The 19,247-nt window shown below is 44.1% G+C and overlaps 1 protein-coding gene across 4 annotated transcripts in view; it reads right to left on the reverse strand.

Moving 5' to 3' along the window:
- The window catches only part of rab30 (RAB30, member RAS oncogene family), a 103,442-nt gene that overhangs the window by 15,896 nt on the left and 68,299 nt on the right, over positions 1 to 19,247 (reverse strand). The gene's annotated exons all lie outside the window — the stretch shown is intronic.

Below are 19,247 nucleotides of genomic sequence, written 5' to 3' on the forward strand. Positions count from 1 at the left end.
TGACAGTTTTAGGGCTCATGGGATTGAGGGTTGATTGACAGACAGAAAACAGAGTAAAAATAAATGGGTCAGTATGCAAGTCTCCTCTGAGTCAGAAGATTGTGCATTCAAACCCAAGCATGGAATCAGATGATTTAATCCAGGCTGGCACTTGAGAGCAGTGCTAAGAGAATACTGCATTGTCAGGGAGCGCTACCAGATCACTTGTTCAAATTTCTCCAATCGGGTTTTCCGTCTTTGCCACGATTCTGAAACAGGCTTAACATCACAAATGATATCCAATGCGATGCATTATCCCTCCTTGCAGTGTTTGACACAGTTGAGCACACCACCCATCCTCCATTACTTTCCCCCATTGTCTAGTTCAGAGGCATTTCCTGCTTGGCTCCACTCCTACATATGATTGTAGCAAGAGCATCTTCAGCAATGAATTTTCATTCTGTCCCACACAGTCACCTCTGGAACCTTGTAGATCTATCATTGACCCTCCTCCTCACCTATATGTTGCCCCTTGATATCACCCACAACTTTGGATCAGCTTTCACATGTGTACCCAACTTCTTCACCAACCATCTGCTGCATCAGTGTTGTCAGACTGCTTGTTTGGTATCCAAAGTTCAATAAGCTACAATTACTCAGAGTTAAATGCTGGGTAAGCCAAAGCAATCGACTTTGATATAAAAGCAAAAAGTGCTGTAAATACTCAGGAGGTCTGGCAGCATCTGTGAAAATAGAAACAAAGTTCACATTTTGAGTCAAGTATGACTGAAGAGTACATAATGAGGCTTGACTGAACCAGAAATCCATTAGCCTTTGAAACACTTGAGCCCCTGGGGGAAACACTGCTTGATTGATAGCTCTAGCTCTCTGATCTATTCTGTCAATTGCACAATGTTTATTTACACAAGATGAAGATATTTCAAGTACCTGCAGTTTCAGCTATTGATATACTAAAGGGTCTGGATGATTGACACTTTTATTGAGCTGGAGTAAAAAGGAGTATTTTTTTTAAAAAAGAGAGTTATCAATAAATGACTTTTTAAAAATGATTTTTCAAAGGCTTTTTTTAAAAAAGAGATCCTATTGCCATTTTCAGTTTGATTGGTTCTGTGCCATGTATAGTGGGTGAATGGACATGAAAGTGCCATAGCTTTGCATGGGGGCATAAGAGGGGCATAAGTTAGCATGAGGGATGGGTTGCATGCCATAGGTTTGCATGGAGGGCATGAGGGGCCATGGGATGGGTGGAGGGGCAGAGTTTGGCATGGGGGCATTAGGGGTGGATGTGAGAAATAGCTTGGCATGAGAAGAACCTTTCAAAACGTTCCCTCATGCAGACTATGGTTGACGACAACCCTGAGGTGGACAAATCCAACCCAGCCAATTAGCATCCACGTCAGTCTACTCTTGCTCATCGTCAAAGTGATGGGAAGGATTGTCAACAGTGCTATCAAACGGCACTTACTCAGCAATAACCTCCTCACCAAAGCTCAGTTTGGATTCTGCCAGGCCACTCACCTCATGACCTCATTGCAGCCTTGGTCCAAGCAAGGACAAATGAGCTGAATCCAAGGAAGGAGGAGAGACCACCTGCCCTTGACATCAAGGCAGCATTTGAATGAGTGTGGCATCAAGGAGCCCTAGCAAAACTGGAGTCAATGAGAATCAGGGGGAAAACTCTCCAATGGTTGGGGTCACAGAATCACAGAGTTTCAATGGCACAGGAGGCGGCCATTTGGTCCATCATGTCTGCACCTGCTCTCCAAATGAGCATTATGACCTAGTGCCATTGTCCTGCTTTATCCTCATACCCTTGCACATTGTTTCTATTCAAATAACCATCTAATGACCTCTTGAATGCCTTGACTGAACCTGCCTCCATCACATTTCCAGGCAGTGCATTCCAGACCCGGACCACTCGTTGTATAAAAAGATTTTTTTCTCACGTCACATTTACTTCTTTTGCAAATCACTTTAAATCTGTGCGCTCTCGTTCTTGATCCTTTTACGAATGGGAACAGCTTCTTCCTATCTACTCTGTTCAGACGCCTCATGATTTTGATCATCTCTATCAAATCTCCTCTTAGCCTTCTTCTCTCCAAGGAGAACAGTCCCAACCTCTCCAATCTATCCTCATGGCTGAAGTTTTGCATCCCTGGAACCATTCTTGTAAACCTCTTCTGCACTCTCTCCAATGTGTTCACATCCTTCCTATGTGGTGTCCAGAACTGTACTCAATATTCCAGCTGAGGTCTAACGAGTGTCTTATATAAATTCAGCATAATCTCCTTGCTCTTGTACTCTATGCACCTACTAATAAAGTCCAGGATACTATATGCTTTATAAATTGCTCTCTCCACCTGTCCTGCCACCTTCAACGATCAATGCGCATATACACCCAGGTCTTTCTGTTCCTGCACCTCCTTCAAAATTTCACCCCTTATTTTGTATTGTCTGTTCATGTTCTTCCTACCAAAATGAATCACCTCACACATATTGAGCTTCATCTGTCACCTATCTGCCCACTCCACCAACTTGTTTACATCCTTTTGAAGTTCTATGTTGCCCTCCTCACAGTTTAGAACACTCCTAAGCTTCGCATTATCCGCAAACTTTGAAATTGTCCCCTGCATACCAAGATCTAGGTCATTAATATATATCAGGTAAAGCAAGGGTCTCAATACTGACCCCTGGGGAAATCCGCAACAAACCTTCCTCCAGCCAAAAAAATATCCATTGACCATTACTCTGCTTACTTTTTTTCAGCCAATTTTGTATCTACATTGCTGCTGTCTCTTTTATTCCATGAGCAATAACATTTTTCACCTGTCTGTTGTGTGGCGCTGTATCAAATGCCCTTTGAAAATCCATGTACACCACATTAACTGCATTACCCTCATCGAACTTTACTGTTACCTCTTCAAAAAACTCCAGCAAGTTAGTTAAACACAATTTCCCCTTTAGAAATCCATGCTGGCTCTTCCTTATTAACCCATATTTTTCCATGTGACTATTAAATCTATCCCGAATAATTGTTTCTAGAATAAAAATATCTGGAAAAACTCTGCAGGTCTGACAGCATCTGCGGAGAGGAACACAGTTAACGTTTCGAGTCCGTATGACTCTTCAACAGAACTAAGGAAAAATAGAAGAGAGATGAAATATAAGCTGGTTTAAGGGGGGGTGAGACAAGTAGAGCTGGATAGAGGGCCAGTGATAGGCGGAGATTGCCAAAAGATGTCATAGACAAAAGGACAAAGAGGTGTTGACGGTGGTGATATTAGCTAAGATATGTGCTAATAGGTGACATTAAGGGTAGAAAGCAGGACAAGCAAGGTACAGATAGCCCAAGTGAGGGTGGGGTGGGGGGAAGGGATCAAAATAGGCTAAAAGGTAGAGATAAAACAATGTTTCTCTCAGGTCCAACCCTGACATTGTCATCAAACCTGCTGACAAGGGTGGTGCTGTTGTTGTCTGGCGCACTGACCTCTACCTTGCAGAGGCTGAGCGTCAACTCGCAGACACTTCCTCCTACCTCCCCCTGGACCATGACCCCACCACTGAACATCAAGCCATTGTTTCCAGGACCGTTACTGACCTCATCTCCTCTGGAGATCGTCCTTCCACAGCTTCCAACCTCAGTCTCCCAACCTCAGATGGCCCGCTTCTATCTCCTACCCAAAATCCACAAACAGGACTGTCCCGGCAGACCGATCGTGTCAGCCTGTTCCTGCCCCACGGAACTCATTTCTTCCTATCTGGACTCCATTCTCTCTCCCCTTGTCCAGTCCCTTCCCACCTACATCCGCGATTCCTCTGACACCCTACATCATATCAACAATTTCCAGTTCCCTGGCCCCAACCACCTCCTCTTCACCATGGACGTCCAATCCCTCTACACCTTCATCCCCCACCGGAATGGTCTGAGGGCTCTCCGCTTCTTCCTCGAACAGAGGCCCGAACAATCCCCATCCACCACTACTCTCCTCCGTCTGGATGAACTTGTTCTCTCAGTGAACAATTTCTCCTTAAACTCCTCTTACTTCCTCCAAATAAAAGGTGTGGCTATGGGTACCCGCATGGGCCCCAGTTATGCCTGTCTCTTTATGGGTTATGTGGAACATTCCTTGTTCCAGTCCTACTCCGGCCCCCTCCCACTACTCTTTCTCCGGTAATCGATGATTGCTTCAGTGCTGCTTCATGCTCTCGTCTGGATCTGGAAAAATTTATTAATTTTTCCATCATTCTCACATGGTCCATTTCTGACACTTCCCTTTCTTTCCTGACCTCTCTGTCTCAATTTCTGGTGATAGACTGTCCACCAATATTCATTACAAGCCTACCGACTCCCACAGCTACCTTGACTACAGCTCCTCACGCCCCGCTTCCTGCAAGGACTCCATCCCATTCTCTCAGTTCCTTCGCCTCCATCGCATCTGTTCTGATGATGCCACTTTCAAAAACAGTTCCTCTGACATGTCTTCCTTCTTCCTTAACAGAGGTTTTCCACCCACGGTGGTTGACAGGGCCCTCAACCGTGTCCGGCCCATCTCCCGCACATCCGCCTTCACACCTTCCTCTCCCTCCCAGAACCGTGATAGGGTCCCCCTTGTCCTCACTTATCACCCCACCAGCCTCCGCATTCAAAGGATCATCCTCCGCCATTTCCGCCAACTCCAGCATGATGCCACCACCAAACACATCTTCCTTGCACCCCCCCCCAGCGGCATTCCGCAGGGATCGTTCCCTCCGGGACACCCTGGTCCACTCCTCCATCACCCCCTACACCTCAACCCCCTCCCACGGCACCTTCCCATGCAACCGCAGAAGGTGTAACACCTGCCCCTTTACTTCCCCTCTCCTCACCGTCCAAGGGCCCAAACGCTCCTTTCAAGTGAAGCAGCATTTCACTTGCACTTCCCTCAATTTAGTCTACTGCATTCGCTGCTCCCAATGTGGTTTCCTCTACATTGGAGAGACCAAACGCAGACTGGGTGACCGCTTTGCGGAACACCTTCGGTCTGTCCGCAAGCATGACCCAGACCTCCCTGTCGCTTGCCATTTCAACACTCCACCCTGCTCTCATACCCACATGTCCGTCCTTGGCCTACTGCAATGTTCCAGTGAAGCTCAACGCAAAATGGAGGAACAGCACCTCATCTTCCAACTAGGCACTTTACAGCCTTCCGGATTGAATATTGAGTTCAACAACTTTAGATCATGAACTCTCTCCTCCATCCCCACCCACTTTCCGATCCCCCTTTTTTCCAATAATTTATATAGATTTTTCTTTTCCCACCTTTTTCCATTATTTTTAAATGTATTTCCATCCATTGTTTTATCTCTACCTTTTAGCCTATTTTGATCCCTTCCCCCCACCCCACCCTCACTTGGGCTATCTGTACCTTGCTCGTCCTTTCTACCCTTAATGTCACCTATTAGCACATATCTTAGCTAATATCACCACCGTCAACACCTCTTTGTCCTTTTGTCCATGACATCTTTTGGCAATCTCCGCCTATCACTGGCCCTCTATCCAGCTCTACTTGTCCCACCACACCCCCCCCTTAAACCAGCTTATATTTCACCTCTCTTTTATTTTTCCTTAGTTCTGTTGAAGAGTCATACGGACTCGAAACATTAACTGTATTCCTCTCCGCAGATGCTGTCAGACCTGCTGAGTTTTTCCAGGTATTTTTATTTTTGTTTTGGATTTCCAGCATCCGCAGTTTTTTGCTTTTATCTTAATTGTTTCTAGAATCTTGCCCACCACTGAAGTTAAACTGCAGACTGTAATTGCTGGGCTTATCCTTCCTTATAACCTTTTTTTGAACAAGGGCATAATGTTTGAAATTATCCGGTCCTCTGGCATCTCCCGAGCCTAAAGAAGACTGAAAAATTATGGCCAGCAGCCCTGCAATTTCTACTCTCACTTCCTTCAATATCTTTGGATGCATCTCGTTCAGTCCTGGTGCCTTCTCAACTTTAAGCATCGAAGGTCTATTCAACACTTCCTCACCAATTTTGAATCCTTCTAGTGACAGAGTTTCCTCCTCTGTGACCATGGCCTGTATAGCATCTGCCTCCTTGGTAGGGACGGGTGCAAAGTATTCATTTAATACCGCAGCCATGGCCCCTTCTCTATGTGTAAATTCCATTTGAAGACCCTAATCGGCCCTACTCACCCTTTTACCACCTTTTTTCTATTTATATGCCTACAGAAGACTTTGGGATTCCCCTTTATGTTGGCTGCCAGTCTTTTCTCACAATCCCTCTTCACTTCTCCGATATGCTTTTTCACCTCCTGTCTCAACCTTCTGTATTCCTCTTGGTTCTCAATTGTATTTTCTACCCGACACCTGTCATAAGCACACTTTTGCTTCTTTTTAAAAAATTTTCTATCTCCTTTTTTTCATCCAAGGAGCTCTGGATTTGTTTGCCCTACCTTTCTCTTTCGATGGACTATGCCTTGGCTGTGCCTGAACCAATTATTTTTTGAAGGTAGCCCATCGTACAGCTAGTTTTTCCCGCCAATCTTTTGTTCCAGTCTATGTGGCCCAGCTCAGTTCTTGCCCCATTGCAGTCGGCTCTCATCCAGTTAATTATTCTTACTTTGGATTGTCTATCAGCCTTTTCTATCATCTTCCTAAAACGTACAGTACAATGATCACTGTCTCCTAAATGTTCCCTCACTGACACTTGATCTACCTGGCCCACTTCATTTCCAAGAACCAGGTTCAAAAGTGCGTCTTTTCTTCTTGGATTGGACACGTACTGCTGTAGAAAATTTTCCTGAACGCAATCTAGGAACTTTTGCCCCTCTCCGCCCTTTACATTACCACTGTCCCAGTCTACACTCGGGTAATTAAAGGACCCCATTATAACCACTCTATAATGCTTGCATCTCTCTGCAATTTCCCTACAGATTTGTTCTTCTATGTCCTTCTCACTAGTTGATGATCTATAAACTACGCCAAGCAATGTAATTGCCCCCTTTTTGTTCCTTAGCTCTAGCCAAACTGATTGTCCTTGAACCCTCTGGGACATGCTCTTTCTCCAGCACTGCAATGCTCTCCTTAACCAATACCGCCATCCCTTCTCCTTTCCTATCTTTTCTGAACACCTTGTACCCAGGAATATTTAACACCCAGTTCTGCCCTTCCTTGAGCCAGGTCTCTGTTATCATCACATCATCATATTTCCACATGGCAATCTGCACCTGTAACTGCCCTTACCCTAGCATAAAGAAAAAAGATTGTGGTTGTTGGCAGTCAATCATCGCAATTCCGGGACACTGCTGCAGGAGTTCCTCAGGGTAGTGTCCTAGGCCCATCCAACTTCAGCTGCTTCATCAATGACCTTCCCTCCATCATAAGGTCAGAAGTGGGGATATTAGCTGATGATTACACAATGCTCAGTACCATGCACGACTCCTCAGATACTGAAGCCATCTGTGTCCATATGCATCAAGACCTGGGCAATATTCAGGCTTGGACTGATAAGTGGCAAAGTGACATTCGTGCCACACAAGTGCCAGATATTGACCATCTCCAACAAGAGAGAATCCAACTATCTCCCCTAGATATTTAATGGAATTACCATCACTGAATTCCCCACTATCAACATCCTGGGGTTACCATTGACCAGAAACTGAACTAGACTAGCCATATACATATTGTGGTTATAAAAGTAAGTCAGAGGCTGGGAATTCTGCAGTGAGTAATTCACTTCCTGACTGCCCAAAGCTGTCCACCATCTACAAGGCACAAGTCATGAGTGTGATAGAATATTCTCCATTTGCCTGCATGAATGCAGCTCCAATAAAACTCAAAAAGAGACATGCCAAGGCTTTTCACCTTGCACTCATTAGGGCACTTTGGAAGAATACCAATATAAGGGGAAAACAACAATTTATACTATATGAGAAGTGCGTGCTGATTGGTTGGCAAGTGGACTTGGAGTGGTGCCATGGAGAATGCACCAATTGATGGTGACTGACAGTTAACTGTCAACCATTGTTTGCAATTTAAACCAGGCAGCTCAAGCCCGAATGACTCATTCCTCAGGGCAATCACTCAATACTCAAAAAGCTTGATGCCATCCAGGACAAGGCAGCCCCCGCATGATTGGCATCCCATCCACTACCTTCAAGATCCACTCCCTCCACCAGTGACAGCAGTGTGCACCATCTAAAAATATGTACTGCAGCAACTCACCAAGGCTCCTTCGACACCATCTTCCAAACCTATGACCTCTACCACCTCGAAAGACAAGAGCAGCGGATGCATGGTAACATCACCAGCTGCAAGCTCCCCTTCAAGCCACACACCAGCCTGACCTATATCACCATTCCTTCACCGTTGCTGGGTAAAAATCCTGGAGCTTCCTTTCTAACAGCACTTTGGGTGTACCTACACCACAAGGCCTACAGCGGTTCATGAAGCCAGCTCACCAGCACCTTCTCAAGGGCAATTAGGGATGGGCAATAAAGGCTGGCCTAGCTAGCAACGCCCACATTCCATAATAGAATATAAATATAATGATTCTTTGAAAAGCTGGCCGACTCCCATGAAAATTGCAGAGGACTATGTCATGCCTATCCCTGCAATGAAGCCGGCCAGTTTGGGACCGAAGGGTGCAGGCCTGTGATCTGAACCTGCCTGTGATCTGAACCTGCCTGCAGTCTTAAAAGGCACTCCCAAAAATTGGAAGCCCTGGAAACGGGGTCAGGAATCCTGGAATCAAGGCCCGCCCACCATTTTTAAAGTGCTCGCAAGTCATCCCGACTCAGCGGAATTTTAGCCCAAAGTTTTCCTCTTACAATTGCATAACACTGTAAAAGCTGCACTTGCTTTTCTTTCTTTCCTGGCGTTGTCTGTTACTATCGAAGTAGGTTTCTTACCAACAAGAATGCCAGATAATTGTCTCTTTGTAGCAAAACGCACTGTTTAATTCAAAGCAGAATAAATGAATAACAAATTTAATCTTTCTTGTAGCAATCTGGTAGTTTAAAATTCCCTGCACATATCGCTTATAATTTGTGTCACTCTGTTCTTGTGCAGTTTTGTAGATGCCAAATAGCCTCCTTCTGCACTGTAACTATTCTATGATTCATTTTTCTATGACTCTATGTTTTTCCTTACAGTTTGAAATACACATGAGGAGAGGGAGAGGGACGAGAGAACAAAAAGGAGATAAAAAGAAAATGAGGAAAAATGCCAAGATGTCAAAAGATAAAACGCTACTATACTGAAACACAAGACACGCTGAAGCAAAATGCTTAATTCCCCAGCATGGCCCCAACACCCATGATGTACATTAAAAACTTGAATGGGAAAGAAAAAATAGCCTTAAGCAGTCATCTATTTATGAAGCTCCAAAGTCTATACTTAGTAAAACAAAATCCTATATGGATGCTTAGTTTGTCAGCGAAATATTTCACTTTGACAGATTTAAGTTTTTCAGGCACACTATATCACTATATCTGTATTTCTTAAAAGACTGAAGTGGTTACACCAGTCATGAAAACGATCAGCATTTGGCATCGATCAGGCAGTTTGATGTCAAATATGCAACCACAGGAATTATAATACATTTTTATTAGCTTATACACACAGCTTATATACACTAAAAACATTTTACTCAGAAGTCTATAGACAGTTTTCACCATCTGTACCTAAAACTTGAAATTTGATGAGAACAGCCACATTGAAATGTACCACAGCCGGTCAGTCTAATTGCTAAGGTAGTGAAGCGTTTCACTTCTGGCCAGAAAGTTGTATATTCAAGCCCCTGAGGTGCACTTATTTTGAATTCACATTACAGAGGTTTCCCTAGTTCTCATCTTCAACCTTCCTTTTTCTCTCCAAAGTCCTTGGAGATGCTGTTGCCTCCCAAACTGTGCAAATCTTTTCTGGGGCTCCATGTTTGAATCCCTCTAATCAGGTTTGCACCCCTGCCACAATACTGAAATGGCTCTTATCAAAGTCACAAATGACATCCTATATGACTGTGACAAAAATAAACCATCCCTCCTCATCCTTCTCAAATTGTTGGCATCCTTTGACGAGTTTGACAACACCATCCCGCTCCAACACCTCTCAGTCTTCCAGGTGGGTGGGACTGCTCTCACCTGGTTCCATTATTATCGACAATATCCAGTCATAGCCACAGAAACACCGGCAATGGCTTCTCTTCCTACTCTTGTGCCATAAATTCTAGTGTCCCTAAAGATCTTTCCTTGGCCCCCTCCTAATTCTCATCGGCATGCTGCCCCACATATCATCCAAAAACAGTGCTAGTTTCCACATGTACGCTGATGACACCCAGCTCTATGTCACCACAACATCTCTCGACTCCTTGACTATCTCTAGATGATCAGACTGCTTCTCTGACATCCAGTACTGAATGGAGAAAATTTCCTCCAATTAAACATTAAGATGACCGAAGCCATTGTCTTTGGTCCCTACTACAACTCCATTCCTCTCCCTGGCTGCTGTCTCAACCCACTGCTCGCAACCTTGGTGTCATATTTGACCCTGAGATGAGCTTCTGACCATATATCCCCACCATCACCAAGACTGCCTATTTTCACCTCCTTAACATTGTCAGGCTTCACTCCTGCCTCAGCTCATCTGCTACTGAAACTCGCATCCATGCCTTTGTTACATCTTGACTTGATTATTCTAATGCACTCCTGGCTATTCAACACTCCAAAAGTTTGAGGTTATCCAAAACTCTGCTGCCCATGCCCTAAAACGCACTGCCCTGTTTGTCCTTCACCCTATGCTTGCTGACATATATTGGCTACTGGTTAAACACGTCAATTTTTAAATTTTTATTCTTTTCAACTTCCTCCATGGCCTTGCACCTCCCTATCCTTGTAATTTCCTCCAGTCCTATATCCCTCAGAGATATCTGCAAATACTAAGAGCAGCACAGTAACTCCAAACTTTTGCATCAGATGTTGGGATAGTTTATCAGTTGCATTGTCCAATGTTATATTGCTTTATTATAAAGCAGAAGTACTTGAACTATTTCAGCACCACCTCAAGTTTAATCCTAGTTTATTATCCAGTTTTCCAATAGAAAATCTGAATTCAATGGTGGAATTGGCAATTCCCTGGCACAAACAGTGGGTTCATTCCAAAAATCTTGGTAAACAAGCAATCACTCCTACCAGTCAAGTATAGAAAGTACGATCAGAGAGAGAGAGAGAGAGAGAGAATGAGAATAATCACAATGACCATTTTAATGTACCTTACGTACTTCCTAGCAACTGGTCTCAGAGCTACACTGGCGGAGACCTGGAGCAGGCCATGCATCCTTTCAGCATTGGCATGTGGCATGAAAAGACCCAGCCAAGGGTGCCTCAGGATATCCACTAGATTTTTTTTTAAAGTAATGTGCTTTAAAACTCATTGTTAAGGGAGAAGGGGCTCTTATTGTATTGGCTTCAATTTTAAAATCTTCGCCCAGATCTTTTGATCCCAACATTGTCTCAACAATCGTTGCCATTGTGACCCTCAATAGCACTGGAGGTTCTGCAGAACTGATTTACACCGGAACCAGGACCTTTCAATACCTCAGAAATAGCTTCATGGGAGCCTCCTCGGATGGTCTCCTGTCACCAGATAAACTTGGGGAGTTTGCCCTATACTTACTTACCCTGGTTTTTACACTGATTTACTTAGAACTATTCCTGGCAGGTATAAAGCCTGTTCAGGAGTGCAGCTCTAAGTAACTCAGGTAGAGTGTCAAAAGCACTCCAGCCAGCACAACAGCAACTCCAAGACTACTCAATACTCCAGCCCTGAGTCCACTTACCACCACCCCCTAGAAACCACACAGCCCCCACCCATCAATGCTCACAACCACCACAACAACCCCATAGCCCACTACCATCCCCCTCCTGACAGCCCCAACATCACTCACCCCCACACACCCAGCACAGCTCAAGCACCTCCTGACAATATTCACCACCCAGACCCCAGACACTGCTCACAACCACTCCTAGCACCACTCAACCCCCATGCCCCACTCACCCCCTCCACCCCCACCCCTACCCCCCTGCTGCTCACCCACCCACACTCCCCTCTCAGCTCACTGTCTGGAATCCCTGGTTACTTAGTTGGACCAATGTCGGAACAGAGTCAGTAGTATCAGGGCATGCAGTGGGTGAAGATGGTAAGTATTGCCGGGTGGGGGGGGTGAAGCAGATTGCACATTGTCGCAGTAAGGGTAAGCAGTGTCGCAGCGTGGGGTGGGGTGGGGCAGGGGAAGAAAACTAAACAGGACAGGGACATATAAAAAAACTTTGCATCAGTGAACCTTAAGCAGCATGTCTTCACTTCATGACAAAAGGGGACCGTGGCTTTGCAAGAATTACACTTCACTACAAGCCCTCCCCACTCCGCTCGTTGCTGGATCCAAGCCAGAGCCGGGACAGGAAGGTCTTAAGACTTCTGAAGGCGGTCCCGCTACACCACTGAACAGTAGACCTAGGCCTTTGTGTTTGTTGCAAAGTGTTGGAAAACAGTTCGATAATCTCATGGGACTATCCTCCAAATCAAAGCAAGATTTCATTCCAATAACTTAAGCTCATTACTTCTTAAAAACAAAAAAAATATATTCCTCATGCTCTTATTTTCTTGCCCAGTTCACTCTCTAGGCTGAACTTCAGCAGCTTCAAATTTCCACCACCTTTTTCAGAGATGTCAGTCATGTTAACCCCGAGGTGCATGATGAGCTTTGTACACAGGGCATCAACCCTGTGCCAAAAACAATTCAAATTGGCAAGCTGCATCCATCACAGCAGAGTATTAAACAACTATTTCATGAATTCACTATGTCTTTAGAATGAGAAGTACATTGCAGGGAGAGATACATAATAAAAATCCACTCAAAGATAATGATGTCTTTAATCCTTTGTATAATGCAACACTTGCCATCAACTTCAGGAAAATTACATACAAATGCATTTGTATACATGAAAGAAAAGATGCTTTGCATTGCACAAAGCTTCAAGACTCAAGACAAGTGAGGCAAAATGCCAGCATAGGGAGTCCAATGATTGAGAGGCAAGATGGATTCATGGTCCAAAGAAAAGTACTCAAGGTGAAAGTGTTAAACTTGCAATATATCTTTTGCCATTTAGATACCAAGTCAGTTATAACACACAGAAAAATGCTCTGTAAAAATACGTCAGCTCTGCCCTAGCAACACGCACCTACTGGACAATGGTATGGTTGAATATGTTTGTGCCTGTGAGGAGATGTCCGATGCCTTTGCAGTAACCAGCAGCATAAAGTAAGGGTGTGTCATGACTCCGCAACTCTTCAACCTCTTCTTTGCTGCAATGCTTAATGAAGCTACCAGAGACATGGCGGGCATCAATATTAGATTCCGTTCAGTGAAGCTCTTCAATCTCTCCAGACCGCATGCCTCCAAAGTCACAGAGGCAGTAATCAGACATCTTCTGTATGCAGATGACTGTGACCTAGCTGCCCACAACAAGGAAGACATCTAAACAATGGCATGCCAAAAATTCTGGTCTCCAAATCAGTGTCGCCAAGACTAAGGTTATGTTTCAGCCAGTACCAGGTATACGCTGTGAAGCACCTGATATAACCGTTGATGGCACCTGTCTCAAGGCTGTGAAAAATTCTCTACACCAAACTAGCAATATCCGACATGTTCAGAGTAAGGACAGAGGTGGCACAGTTAGATGTTCCCACAAGCACCAATAATGACAACATAAACTGCTAGTTCTCTGAATGCCCATGCTAATCCTGCTTTGGACTCTTCAGCCATGAGAGGACCCACAGAAGATGATAAAATTACTTACAGCTGGAACACACTCATAATGAGGAGTCTACGATGAAAAACATGTTTCATTCACAACTTCAGAGGAACATCAGTGTGCCAGTTAGACATTCTTTCATTTCCTACCAAACATCGTGTGGTCTTCTCAGATTGAGATTACCATTTTAATGCCAAATTCAGAATAATTTTGTGCTGAAGGCCCATGCTCATTAGGAACTGGATAAGACTGCACAAATACATTTCACTCAATGCCATATCTTGGAGACACAGAAGTATGAAGCATAGCTGCTTCAACCTAACACACTTTGTGCTGGTTATTTACAATTTGCCAGGTGGGAAGTAATAATTTAGAACAGAGAAAAAGATCAAACTGGAACAGACTTCCCTTTTAAAAAAAAAACATACAGAAGTAACAAGGGCTTTTTGGAAATGAGTTTATTTGGTTTAGCTTTCAGATTACCAAAGGAATGTGATCTGTGAAACAGAGCACACTGTTCTCTAAGAAGTAGTGTACAATAGTCTCATGTTCAGCATGTGGTTATACAGCACGTGACACTTGCACAAGTTTCCCAAAAACACTCCTATTTACAAAAACTGCCCTGAGGGCGTTGGTGGAGCAGGGGGTGGGGAACAGGATGTGAATCAGACAGGAGGGAAACCCAAACTCAGCACTAATTTCAAATGGCCCTGCTGAGTTCAAACATGCTCCATTTTGGCTGTTGCAAGAGCCTTAAACCACAGTTGGGAGTCACAAATTGATAGAATAGACATAACCGTTCTTAAAAGGGTGGATAAGGTCTGCTTAAGTGTCATGATCTGAAGTTTTTTTTAAACTCCCCTGCTCTTTAAACATAAAACAAAACAGGCCAAAGCTGTCAGAGAGATTAAAAAAAAACCTTCTACTGTACTGATTAACCAGCCATTTGGTGTGGGTTAGAAAAAATAATTACCATCCGGTCGTGCAGTTTCAATAGGCTTCTTTGTTGATATTTCTCCAAGGCCCATTATTATGTCATTATGCTTGGATAAATTTCAAAAGCTACAATTATCCCAGCAGGGTTCACAGTTGACAGTTTAAAGCGGCCACTAAAAGGCTAGCTGTCTTTGATGTGGGGTCTGAATAGAAGTGTGTTTGTTTTTATTAGAGATTAACCATTTGCCGAGATTTAAAAGCTTTGAATGGGTTTCTTGAATGGGAGTTCTTTTTTCCACTATCAAGTGTATAAGAGGGAGAGCTCTTTTAGATTGTTAGAAGCTTTTTTTTTGACCTCCTCATGGCTCCTGAGGTCTACCCACGGTGGATACTGAGTGGCTATGGAGATGGCATGGCGATATGGGCAGCATGAGCTGGATTGGAGGTGGTGGCATGGGGGTGAGGGGGTGGAGGAGGTGAAGGGGTGAGGGATAAAGGGCCAAACAGCTCCTAAAACAACTAGGATAAAGTCCCAGAGAACTGAGGGAGGTCTTCTAACCAATCCACCTTGGTACTTGCCTCTCCCCATGGCTGCGGAGGATCTACTTCTGGGGTCAACGGGTCTGACTCGATCCTGCCCCTGCCCCCACCTCCCTGGAGCAAAAATTGGATCTAATGGGTCCTTTAAATCAAAGCGGGCCTGCCAATTTACTGTATTTGCTGCTCACAATGCAGTCTGCTCTACACTGGAGAGACCAGACACAGACTGGGTGACCACTTTACATTCAGTCTGCAATTATGACCTTGAACTTCCATTGCCTGCTATTTTAATTCTGCATATTGCTCTCATGATGACCTCTCTGTCCTCTGCCTTCTGCAGTGTTTCAACGAAGCTCAACATAAGCTCGAGGAATAGTTTCTCATCTTTCATTGTCACATTTTATAACCGTCCGGGCTCGACAATGAGTTTATCAATTTCAGACTTGATCCTCTGCCCTCATTTTCTCCCCCTTTTTATTTGCAGGTTTTGATTTTCTCTAATTTTTTTGCATTGAAATGGCAGCTGTTCATCATTCTGTCACACACAACGGCTCTAGACTGCTCTAGATCTGTTTCTTTACTTGTTGCATTACCACTCCCCTTCGCCTTGCACCATGAAAGCTTTTGTTATTCAATCACTGGTCTTCTGCACTATCATAGACCTTGCCTTTTGTTCTTTTTCCCTACCTATTCTCCTTTCAACCTATTACATTTCTAACTTTTCCCAGTTCTGATGAAAGGTCATTGACCTAAAATGTTAACTCTGTTTCTCCCTCCACAGGTACTGCCTGACCAGCTATTTCTGGCATTTTCTGTTTTCAACAGAAAATTAGTTCAAATCCCTTTCTTTGCTCAAAATATGAACTATCCAGCTTCATAAATTAAGCAATTTTAAAAAGCAGAATTTTTTTTGCAAAATTTCAATTTGAATTAACAGATAATGAAATTAAGAAACTTTTATCTAACAGGAGTAGGTTATATGTGCAATAGAGTTGATTTGGAAACAATTTTAAAAAGCTATATTTTTGCTATTCAATATGGAGCTTTAGTCAAACATTTAAAAAAAAGTCTATGCACAATGTATTCATTACAACATAATCAGGCACTGTTGCCACAAGGAACCATGGAAGTAAAAATAGCTGAAGCAAATACTTCTGTGTGCATGGCATGGTCAGCAGGTTATTGTCTAAAGATACTGCACAGCATTTACAGGAACACTCACTGCACCACTTTAAATGCAAACACTGTGGCTGCATTTTCATTGTGTAGCAAGTCAGCAATTTAAGCAGTTTGGGGTGGAGAAAAATAGCCATTTCTTCATGTAGAAGCTACAGCACATGATCTAGTGAAAAGAATCAAAATTTCTATATTTTCTCTTCATAACTAAAGCCCCTGATTCTGTGTGTTTATATCACTGAACATATTGCCTGTTTGTTCCACTTGATTTCTTGTTGCCATGTTTTTGTCATTCTATCAATTTCCCCAGACACCATAATTTCTATGTCCATAATTTTAATGGGATTGCACAATTTGACCACTGTGTGCCCAACTCCGATTTCTGAACCATTTCTACCAGCTCAAATGCCATGTTGGTTCTTCAGAAATAATCTCTCCTTTCAGTTTTCGTTTAAAATTTAACATTTTCTGCTTTTAAGTTTATTATAAATGTTTTATTTCTTGCCTAGACAGAAGAACTTAAAATCCCTTGCAATCACAGCAGCACATTACTCCAGTCTGCTTGCTCCTGCTGCTTCCACCGGTGCAGTCAGCCAGAGAAACTTCATCTGACTTGGATAGACATTCTTCCCACCCACTTCCCCAGCACTCGCTCATTGGTTTTTTTGTAATTCATTCGTGGGATGTGGGCTTCACTGGCTGGGCCTGCATTTATTGCCCATCCCTAGTTGCCCATGAGAAGGTGGTGAGCTGCCTTCTTGAGCTGCTGCAGTGGTTGCTCATCCACATTTGAAAACCACAGGGCCTACTGTGCCAATTGACTTCTTCATATTGTGTCCTGGTGCCTGCTTCCACATTTTTGACTTGTTGACCACTTGGATGTTCTTTCCACCCCACTATTCCCTCAATTCTTGACCATTTCTCCAAACCATGCTCTGTGGTCCACTTGCAGAAAGTGGCAATTAATGCGCTGAGAAGGCTTATTGGAGACCTGTAACAAAGTGAGGCCACTCATTCTCTGGTCCCTTTTTCTCCCAATGAGACACTGACTTTCTTCAAGAGAATTTGCCACCTCAGCAATACCGTTGTCCCTGCATCTAAAATAGTTTTCCACCCAACCCATCTCTACTGAGTTTTCCAGTGCTGAAATTTAGTTTCTTGTCTTTGCTCCCCAATACTGACCGTCTACAATCCTATACCCAATTGTCTTTCCCACTCTGCTGAATCTTTCCTCATTATGCAATGCTGGCAGTCAAAATTAATCAATGGATTTATAAACAAGTATCAATTTTATTACATTTTGTTTCATTCATTCAGAGGGTGTGGGCTTCGCTGGCTGGGCCAGCATTTATTGCCCATCCCTTGTTGCCCTTGAGAAGGTGGTGGTGAGCTGTCTTCTTGAACCGCTGCAGTCTATGTAGTGTAGGTACACCCACAGTACTGTTGGGAAGGGAGTTACAGGATTTTGACCCAGCGACAGTGAAGGAATGGCGATATATTTCCAACTCAGGATAGTGAGTGACTTGGAGAGGAACTTGCAGGTGGTGGTGTTCCCATCTGTCTGCTGCCCTTGTCCTTCTAGATGGTAGTGGTCATGGGTTTGGAAGGTGCTGTTGAAGGAGTCTTGCTGAATTCCTGCAGTGTATCTTGTAGATGGTACACACTGCTGCTACAATGCGTCAGAGGTGGAGGGAGTGAATATTTGTGGATGTAGTGCCAATTAAGTGGGCTGCTTTGTCCTGGACGGTGTCAAGCTTCGAGTGTTGTGGGAGCTGCACTCATCCAGGCAAGTGGGGAGTATCCATTACACTCCTGACTTGTGCCTTGTAGATGGTGGACAGGCTTTGGGGAGTCAGGTGGTGAGATACTCATCATAGGATTCCTAGCCTCTGACCTGCTCTTGTAGCCACAGTATTTATATAGTTAGTCCTGTTCAGTTTCTGATCAATGGTAACCCCCCCCAGAATGTTGATAGTGGGAGATTCAGTGATGGTGATGCCATTGAACATCAAGGGGTGATGGTTGGATTCTCTCATTGGAGATGGTCATTGTCTGCCACTTGTGTGGCGTGAATGTTACTTGACACATGTCAGCCCAAGCCTGGATATTGTCCAGTTCTTGCTGCATTTGGACATGGACTGCTTCAGTATCTGAGGAGTTGCAAATGGTGAACATGTTCGCTGATGATTGTGCAATCCCCACTTCTGACCTTATGATGGAAGGAAGGTCATTGAAGCAGTTGAAGATGGTTGGGCCCAGGATGCTACCCTGAAGAACTCCTGCAGTGATGTCCTGGAGCTGAGATTACTGACCTCCAACAACCACAACCATCTTCCTTTATGCTAGGTATGACTCCAATCAACAGAGAGTTTTCCCCCTGATTGCCATTGTCTCCAGTTTTGTTGGGGCTCCTTGATGACACACTCAGTCAAATGTGGTTTTGATGTCAAGGGCAGTCACTCTCACCTCACCTTGGGAGTTCAGCTCTTTTGTCCATGTTTGAACCAAGGCTGTATGGAGGTCAGGAGCTGAGTGGCCCTGGCAGAAACCAAACTGGGTGTCAGTGAGCAGGTTATTGCTCAGCAAGTGCTGCTTGATAGCACTGTTGATGACCCCTTCCATTACTTTACTGATGATTGAGAGTGGACTGATGGGGCGGTAATTGCCCGGGTTGGATTTGTCCTGCTTTTTGTGTATAGGACATACCTGGGCAACTTTCCATATAGCCGGGTAGATGCCAGTGTTGTAGCTGTACTGGAACAGCTTGGCCAGGGGTGCGGCAAGTTCTGGAGCA

The sequence above is a fragment of the Cetorhinus maximus genome, chromosome 7, assembly GCF_964194155.1.
Source record: "Cetorhinus maximus chromosome 7, sCetMax3.hap1.1, whole genome shotgun sequence".
In the NCBI taxonomy this organism is placed as follows: Eukaryota; Metazoa; Chordata; class Chondrichthyes; order Lamniformes; family Cetorhinidae; genus Cetorhinus; species Cetorhinus maximus.